This window comes from Arachis ipaensis, chromosome B06 (assembly GCF_000816755.2).
Source record: "Arachis ipaensis cultivar K30076 chromosome B06, Araip1.1, whole genome shotgun sequence".
Lineage (NCBI taxonomy): Eukaryota > Viridiplantae > Streptophyta > Magnoliopsida > Fabales > Fabaceae > Arachis > Arachis ipaensis.
In genome coordinates this window covers 4933420-4941803 of record NC_029790.2, presented here as the reverse complement: position 1 = coordinate 4941803, position 8384 = coordinate 4933420, and the positions used below count along the sequence as shown (strand labels likewise).

Here is an 8384-nt window from a genome sequence, read left to right as displayed (position 1 = left end):
AAAACTCATACGTGTAACTTGGACACATTCATAGAGTTATGCTGATAGAATTTTACCAACGCATTTTAATTAGAAAACTATTTTTAACACCAATTTAACTAGATATCTTTTAAAAATGATATAATATTCAGTCTTTTGTTACAATAATTTAAAAAAAATTAAAACAAACACATCTAAAAATTATGAATAGATTTAGTGTCTTTTTAAAATTAAATACACATTCAAAATATAAACTAAATAAAACTAAAATTTAAAATTTCAATTTCAATTTTAAATTTCTGTTTCAGATTTAATATATTTAATTATTAATATATTACAATTTAAATACACATCCAAAAATCAAATTAGTTAGAATTCAAAATTTCGAATTTAAAATTCTAAAATAAATCTTAAACCATCTTAGATCACTAGTAAAATCTTCGCTCCGTAAAGATCCAGAGCTGCAGCGCCTCCCCCTCGTGGCCGCTTTCGTCTTCTCCCACGTTGCGCACTCCTCTGCGACGATCTCCTCCTTCGTCGACGCGCTCCTCCCCGCGACGCGCTTCCCCTGCGCACACCCCGCGCCTCCTCCATCCATGGGCTCCTCTCCGTCCCTGGTCTCCTTCCTCGCGCCACGCGCAATCTCCCCCTTCTCCCGCGCCTCCCCCTGTCTCCTCCCCCACGTCGCACTTCTTCTGTCTCTGGTATTTCTATTTGCAAATTCTAAAAAAAATTTGGTTGAGTTCATCTATGAAGATATGTCATCCCTTTTTTTCGCTTAATAAAAAGTTCTATTTTTTAAAATTTATGTATAATATTGGAAGTGTCAGTATTTTTTTTTCTTTTTTTTTAATGTATTTGTGATTATAATTTTTTTTTTGCACGCGTATGTTTGATTTGGAAGTTGTAATGTTAACCTAATTTAGATGTGTCAATACTTAATTTTGGATGTATTTATGTTGTTCATTATGTTCTTATGTACATATATAAGTTTTTTTACATGAGTTTTGAATGTGTTAATAAAATATTTAGAATGCATTCTTATAATTTTGAATGTGTATTTGAATTTAATTTTTTTCTGTGTTCAATATATAATTTAGAACTATAATGACAATAATTTAGATATGTTAATTTTTAATTTTAAATGTGATTATGTTTATTTAATTTTAGATGTGTTTTTGTCTTTTTGACATGAGTTTTAAATGTTTTGAATAAAAAAATAATTGAAGTGAGTTTAATTAATTTTGAAAACTTTAATGATTTTTTAGTACACAATATAAGTTTTTTTACTTGAGTTTTGAATGTGTTAATAAAATATTTAGAATGCATTCTTATAATTTTGAATGTGTATTTGAATTTAATTTTTTTCTGTGTTCAATATATAATTTAGAACTATAATGACAATAATTTAGATATGTTAATACATAATTTTAAATGTGATTATGTTTATTTAATTTTAGATGTGTTTTTGTCTTTTTGACATGAGTTTTAAATGTTTTGAATAAAAAAATAATTGAAGTGAGTTTAATTAATTTTGAAAACTTTAATGATTTTTTAAAAATTAGTACACAAAAAGTTGTTACAAGTTTTATTACTTTTATGGTTTGTTTGCAAAAAATTAATGTATTGCAAATGGTTACAAATTTTATAGTGATAAATATTAAAAATAAAAGTGATTTCTTAAAAATAGAAAATATGATTAATTAAAAAATTAAAATAATAAAATATTAAATTTAAAGGCTGAATAAAAACTGAATTTTATTGTACCAACTTAAAAAATATTGAACAGTTAAGTCAAATATTTGTGTAAGATACTAAAACTCATCAATAAATTTAAATTAAGAGTACATGTTTCGTACAATCATATGTTTTTTTAGATAACTATTCACTCGATTAGTGTAAAAGGTAGTTATTTTTACTATGTGGTGTTACTTAATTAGATACATGTATTATGTATCAGAATTAAATTTACAAATTAAATCCTTAATTTATTAATACCAAAATGGAAAGTTGTTGCTCTTATACTTACACATTCTATAATTCATTTTTAAGTATTTTGCTGTATAATATGCTCAATACTAAAAAAAATGTAATCTTTCTTTCTTTCTACATTTCAAAGAATGAACATAGAGAAGTAAAATGAAACAAAAGAACAAATTGAAAAAAAATTATTATTGAGCATGCTGCAACCTTTTTCTAAATCCTCTGAGACCAAACACAACATTTTGGCTATCAAGATAAATCTTCTTTGTGAATTCCCAACCTTTCTTTGTGATGCTTTGGGGGTCCCTTAGAACAGGATCATTCTTATCATATTTCTCATACAAAGAACTCTCTCTAATCTGAATTTCATAGCCAATGTACTTCAAACCAAGTTTTCTTGCAGGTTCACCATAATATGTTTCTGCAAAGTTGTGCCAAAGGAACAACTTGAATGAACACTGAGCCAGGCCTCAAGAACAAGAAATGTGTCATTGCTGCGCCGTGGACGCCGATCATCACATCACTTGCATTCAGTGACCTATAAATCTTGGCCAATTCTGTTGTTCTGTCTGGCTTCAAGACTTCGACTTCAAAGCCGATTTCCTCAGCCATTTTAACCATAGAATTTTCATTTGTTACTTCTCTTGATTTGTCTCTAGAGAGAATAACCAACTTGGGTTTCTTCAAAGGATTCTCTTGTACTTTTTGCTTAATTATGTACTCTTGTTTCTGTGGAGATTCTGATTCTGGTTCCGATTCTGATGATGGGGATGAAGACATTTGTTTTCTTAACTTTTCTTGTGCTTCCCTTTCTTCATCTTGAATCAATCCATGAATCCGCGGCCAATAGGCCTTATCGAGAAGGTTTCTAAAGTCAACAATGCTCTTGTTCCTTTGCATCAAAGCCGAATCCACCGTGAGCTCATCATGGATTCTAAGGCCAACAATGGCTTCAGGGAAGCAATGAGTCCTGTTGTCTCCTCTAAAATCGATGGCCGGATAATCCGAAAGGTGAGAAAGAATGTCTCCGTACTTGGTGATCCACCAATTGTGATATTCAAGGATCACAAACACAACCTTCTTGTTGAAATGCTGGGAGGTAATGTACAAAGGAATGATTCCATCGTTGAATTCGTGGTACACATTGCCGGTATAGCCCCCATTTGAGAAGAACACGGCCGGGACATCATGTTTGACATCACAACCATGGCCTGAATTACCAAAATTCACTCTCTTTGAGATGAGGTTTAGCTCGTCAATGGTCTCCATTACACTCTTCTCCCATTTTCGAGTATAAGGCCTAATCCTTTCGTGCTGAAGTATCCAATCCCCTTTGCCTTCTTCAGCTCCAACATTCCTTGAAACATTGTTGATGATTCCTGAGTTGTAGAGGAAGATTGAAGAGGAAGGAGAGTGTGTTCTAATGTCCCCTTTCATCAAACATATATCAGACCTATAACCAGTTCTATCACAGCATATAGTTCCTGCATAAATGAAAACACCAAATTAAACTTTAACTGTTCATCATCATGTTTGATAACAATCACAAAAATTTGTGCGGTTAAAACACATAAAAATCATTACTTTCCCAGGTTATAAAATGCATAAAGCTATGATATCAAACCCCTTTTCATTTATAGTCATGCAATATGTTTCTAAAAAGAAAGAAAAAAAACATGGAAACTGAAAATTGAAAAAGAAGAAAAGGGGGTAATAAGAAGAATTACCGCTTGAAACTGAAGAGCACACAGAATCATTTACAACAAGAGCATCATTTTCAGTTGCAGGAGAGTCTGAAAACCAAAGCAAACCAAAAGAACAACATAAAAGATGTCAAAAACGAAGTCCCACGTTGTAATAAGAAAGCACAAGTGTATGAGAGTGAAAAGAGGAGTTGCTTACAGAGGAGAGAGAAGGTGAAAGAAGGGGGAAGGAAGAGTGGTGCAAGGACATAGCAGCAAGAGAGGAAAGTGATGAGGAAGAGGAAAGAGAGCAACTTGGGCCTTGTTCTCTTGTAGTAAGAAGAGGTTGAACAATCCATGAGAAGGTTCTGTTGTGATTCTTCATCTTTTGTGATAATGGGGTCTGAAGCTTTTCTGGGTTGATGGTACCTGTGGTAGTGAACCATGTCTTTGTTCTGAGAATTGAATCAAAGGAGGGAGGGAAGAAGAGAAAGCTTCAAAAACAGAGATGGCTCTGCTTTTTGTTGTGAGAGTTTCTTTTTGTTGATGGAAATGAATAAGAAGAAGAAGAAGAAGAAGAAGGAAGAGAAATCAAAGGAAAGAATAGGAGAAAGCGTGGAATGAAGGCTCCTTCGAAGGTGGCAAAGAAAATGACTCTGATGTTTCATTTGCTTCGGGAAGGCGAAAGCTAGTGCACTCCAGACAAAGTAGGGAGTTTTTTTGCACTCATATGTTTGATTTGGGAGTTGTAATATTAACCTAATTTAAATGTGTCAATACTTAATTTTGGATGTGTTTATATTGTTAATTATGTTCTTATGTACATATATAAATTTTTTTACATGAGTTTTGGATGTGTTGATAAAATATTTAGAATGCATTCTTATAATTTTGAATGTGTATTTGAATTTAATTTTTTTCTGTGTTCAATATATAATTTAGAACTATAATGACAATAATTTAGATATGTTAATACATAATTTTAAATGTGATTATGTTTATTTAATTTTAGATGTGTTTTTGTCTTTTTGACATGAGTTTTAAATGTTTTGAATAAAAAAATAATTGAAGTGAGTTTAATTAATTTTGAAAACTTTAATGATTTTTTAAAAATTAGTACACAAAAAGTTGTTACAAGTTTTATTACTTTTATGGTTTGTTTGCAAAAAATTAATGTATTGCAAATGGTTACAAATTTTATAGTGATAAATATTAAAAATAAAAGTGATTTCTTAAAAATAGAAAATATGATTAATTAAAAAATTAAAATAATAAAATATTAAATTTAAAGGCTGAATAAAAACTGAATTTTATTGTACCAACTTAAAAAATATTGAACAGTTAAGTCAAATATTTGTGTAAGATACTAAAACTCATCAATAAATTTAAATTAAGAGTACATGTTTCGTACAATCATATGTTTTTTTAGATAACTATTCACTCGATTAGTGTAAAAGGTAGTTATTTTTACTATGTGGTGTTACTTAATTAGATACATGTATTATGTATCAGAATTAAATTTACAAATTAAATCCTTAATTTATTAATACCAAAATGGAAAGTTGTTGCTCTTATACTTACACATTCTATAATTCATTTTTAAGTATTTTGCTGTATAATATGCTCAATACTAAAAAAAATGTAATCTTTCTTTCTTTCTACATTTCAAAGAATGAACATAGAGAAGTAAAATGAAACAAAAGAACAAATTGAAAAAAAATTATTATTGAGCATGCTGCAACCTTTTTCTAAATCCTCTGAGACCAAACACAACATTTTGGCTATCAAGATAAATCTTCTTTGTGAATTCCCAACCTTTCTTTGTGATGCTTTGGGGGTCCCTTAGAACAGGATCATTCTTATCATATTTCTCATACAAAGAACTCTCTCTAATCTGAATTTCATAGCCAATGTACTTCAAACCAAGTTTTCTTGCAGGTTCACCATAATATGTTTCTGCAAAGTTGTGCCAAAGGAACAACTTGAATGAACACTGAGCCAGGCCTCAAGAACAAGAAATGTGTCATTGCTGCGCCGTGGACGCCGATCATCACATCACTTGCATTCAGTGACCTATAAATCTTGGCCAATTCTGTTGTTCTGTCTGGCTTCAAGACTTCGACTTCAAAGCCGATTTCCTCAGCCATTTTAACCATAGAATTTTCATTTGTTACTTCTCTTGATTTGTCTCTAGAGAGAATAACCAACTTGGGTTTCTTCAAAGGATTCTCTTGTACTTTTTGCTTAATTATGTACTCTTGTTTCTGTGGAGATTCTGATTCTGGTTCCGATTCTGATGATGGGGATGAAGACATTTGTTTTCTTAACTTTTCTTGTGCTTCCCTTTCTTCATCTTGAATCAATCCATGAATCCGCGGCCAATAGGCCTTATCGAGAAGGTTTCTAAAGTCAACAATGCTCTTGTTCCTTTGCATCAAAGCCGAATCCACCGTGAGCTCATCATGGATTCTAAGGCCAACAATGGCTTCAGGGAAGCAATGAGTCCTGTTGTCTCCTCTAAAATCGATGGCCGGATAATCCGAAAGGTGAGAAAGAATGTCTCCGTACTTGGTGATCCACCAATTGTGATATTCAAGGATCACAAACACAACCTTCTTGTTGAAATGCTGGGAGGTAATGTACAAAGGAATGATTCCATCGTTGAATTCGTGGTACACATTGCCGGTATAGCCCCCATTTGAGAAGAACACGGCCGGGACATCATGTTTGACATCACAACCATGGCCTGAATTACCAAAATTCACTCTAGAACACGGCCGGGACATCATGTTTGACATCACAACCATGGCCTGAATTACCAAAATTCACTCTCTTTGAGATGAGGTTTAGCTCGTCAATGGTCTCCATTACACTCTTCTCCCATTTTCGAGTATAAGGCCTAATCCTTTCGTGCTGAAGTATCCAATCCCCTTTGCCTTCTTCAGCTCCAACATTCCTTGAAACATTGTTGATGATTCCTGAGTTGTAGAGGAAGATTGAAGAGGAAGGAGAGTGTGTTCTAATGTCCCCTTTCATCAAACATATATCAGACCTATAACCAGTTCTATCACAGCATATAGTTCCTGCATAAATGAAAACACCAAATTAAACTTTAACTGTTCATCATCATGTTTGATAACAATCACAAAAATTTGTGCGGTTAAAACACATAAAAATCATTACTTTCCCAGGTTATAAAATGCATAAAGCTATGATATCAAACCCCTTTTCATTTATAGTCATGCAATATGTTTCTAAAAAGAAAGAAAAAAAACATGGAAACTGAAAATTGAAAAAGAAGAAAAGGGGGTAATAAGAAGAATTACCGCTTGAAACTGAAGAGCACACAGAATCATTTACAACAAGAGCATCATTTTCAGTTGCAGGAGAGTCTGAAAACCAAAGCAAACCAAAAGAACAACATAAAAGATGTCAAAAACGAAGTCCCACGTTGTAATAAGAAAGCACAAGTGTATGAGAGTGAAAAGAGGAGTTGCTTACAGAGGAGAGAGAAGGTGAAAGAAGGGGGAAGGAAGAGTGGTGCAAGGACATAGCAGCAAGAGAGGAAAGTGATGAGGAAGAGGAAAGAGAGCAACTTGGGCCTTGTTCTCTTGTAGTAAGAAGAGGTTGAACAATCCATGAGAAGGTTCTGTTGTGATTCTTCATCTTTTGTGATAATGGGGTCTGAAGCTTTTCTGGGTTGATGGTACCTGTGGTAGTGAACCATGTCTTTGTTCTGAGAATTGAATCAAAGGAGGGAGGGAAGAAGAGAAAGCTTCAAAAACAGAGATGGCTCTGCTTTTTGTTGTGAGAGTTTCTTTTTGTTGATGGAAATGAATAAGAAGAAGAAGAAGAAGAAGAAGGAAGAGAAATCAAAGGAAAGAATAGGAGAAAGCGTGGAATGAAGGCTCCTTCGAAGGTGGCAAAGAAAATGACTCTGATGTTTCATTTGCTTCGGGAAGGCGAAAGCTAGTGCACTCCAGACAAAGTAGGGAGTGCAGCACTCTTTAAAAGTTAACCTATTATCAAAAGTGATCAGGTAAATTAAATTTATTTATTATTGTTATTTTTTTTTGTCATGGGTTGAACAAACAAACCGACACTAACAAAAAAAACTAATTGGCTCGTTTAACACAGGACTATCTTTACACCAGAAAAGTACTCAGAAAAAATTAATCGAATTCTTCCACTATTGTTCTGTCTAGGCACAGATTTTGACGCTCTTGAACCCACCCCATTTCACCTCTACCATAAATTGACCTTCAAAGCCCGAAAAATTGCTGCCATAGAAAAGAAAGACGTTGTCTATCGCCGCTGCTGGTTGGCTAACTCCAAACGTAAAATTGATTCTGTAGAAGAACCTGGTCTCCATGAAGGCGCCATGATTCTCAGATGACGACGCAGTCAAAGCAAATACATGACAGTTACAACAAGTCCATTATTTTTTATTTCAAATTATCCTCAACGTGTACGTAATAGAATGAAAAATTAAAATACAATTATATTTAAACAATTATTTGTATTTTTTTTATTAATTTATTCAAAAAATAATTAAATTTTGAAGCTAATTGGTATAAAATATTACAGATATAAAACTAAAAAAAAATTATTTGTATAAGAATGAGTCTAATAAATAATTATTCTATTTAATATATAATTAAGAGTATTTCTTTCTTTGTCAACGAGTTATAGTTCAAATGACATAGTCTCTATATTCACCTAAGAGTTGGTAAAAAAAAA

General features: G+C 32.6%; 2 pseudogenes; both read right to left on the bottom strand.

Annotated features, from left to right (window-relative positions):
* On the bottom strand, positions 1952-4328 carry LOC107646288 (annotated as a pseudogene).
* LOC107646287 lies at positions 5169-7570 on the bottom strand (annotated as a pseudogene).